Below are 1541 nucleotides of genomic sequence, written 5' to 3'. Positions count from 1 at the left end.
AAGGTGGTTGCTCAAAAGAGTCGAGGAGACGAAAGAGAGCTTCGACAGTTGGTTGGCTGGCTATGTCAGTCGACAAGTGTGTACTTGGTGGAAGAATGCAAAAGGGCAGCAAAAGCGACGTTCCTAACAGTGGGCGGTCGTATCGCACACGTGCACAGCTCTATAGATGCGGCAATTATGATCGAAAGTACCGCACATACGGGAATAATGCAAGTATTTTCAATCGCCGGCGGAAAAATATATATTATTTGTTATAAACAAAACCGAGATCGTTTTTCATAAATTTTATTCGTACGATTTGATTACATATTTTTGGATATACAATATAACTAATAGAAAAGGATTAAAATAATTGATTAAGTTGAAATTAAATGCATTAATATGCAGAGAAATAACTTATTTAAGTAACTTACCGAATAAATCACGCGAAACAAATTAAGGTTTTTATCTTCTGCGCGCATAATTGCCGTTAAGTCAATAAATATTACTTCTGTTGTTATGCAAATAAACATAAATTATTAAACGCAGAGCAAAATTATTAAGTTTATACCGATTAATCGAACGTGATTTTCGTTATGTATGTATACACAGCCTTGTTAAATATTTAATTCGATTTGCTTCATAAACGTGGCAACGATTTGAGTTCTTTTGAAGTGGTCCATACCTTTCATAATGCTCGATCGATTCGAGCTTCCGTTAATTACCATCATTGTTAACGATAATTTATGCATCGATGAAATACAGCACCAGTCAAAAAGAGCTGCTTTCCCCAGGAAAATCGAACAGGTGTCGATCCGCTAGTTATTAACATCCAACGGGGAAACATATAATTTAGATACTTCATACAACATTTATGGCATATGATTTCCATTTTATTAATCCACCGTCGGGTTAAATGACGATACCAAAGAGCACGCGCGACACATAATTATTTACACACCCTCGTAACTCGAATGTGAGACTGAATTATATGTCGTCCGAAATCCCTCGTAAATAACCCGCGTAATGTGTATACTTAAATACCTCGAGATGATGCTTCGTCAGTTATACACCCAACGGCGTGGATTGAAATCGCATGAAGAGAAAACACGTGCGTCTGAGTGATCCTTGCCACAGCATGATAATTGCTATTACATCGACACTACAATATTTTGTTGCCTCGGCGAAAGAGGAGATCACCTTGAAATTTTTTTTCGACATCCGAGCGATATTGGAGATATTTTCATGAACGCTCTCATTTATGAACAAACGTCAAAGTCTCAACGAACAAACGTCAAAGTCTCGGAATCGAATTTTCTTATCAGCACACATCTGTCACCCTTCCAAAAGCGTCATCGGATTTCCGGTCCGGGGTGTCCAGTGAGCCCGAAAGAAACGAGGAAAACAATACTGGGAAACGGCATCTCGCTCGAAGTTATCTGGACTTTAATTTACGCTCTGGCACTCGATCCGCGCCCGAAAGCTCGAGCTTAGAGGTTTGTTCGCGTCGCATGCTCCAACATGTTCCAATATGCTCCTACCATAGCTTTTACTCACTCCAA

Source organism: Mycetomoellerius zeteki, unplaced genomic scaffold (genome assembly GCF_001594055.1).
Source record: "Mycetomoellerius zeteki isolate Tzet28-1 unplaced genomic scaffold, Tzet1.0 scaffold421, whole genome shotgun sequence".
NCBI classification, from domain to species: domain Eukaryota; kingdom Metazoa; phylum Arthropoda; class Insecta; order Hymenoptera; family Formicidae; genus Mycetomoellerius; species Mycetomoellerius zeteki.
This window is presented reverse-complemented; position numbering follows the sequence as displayed.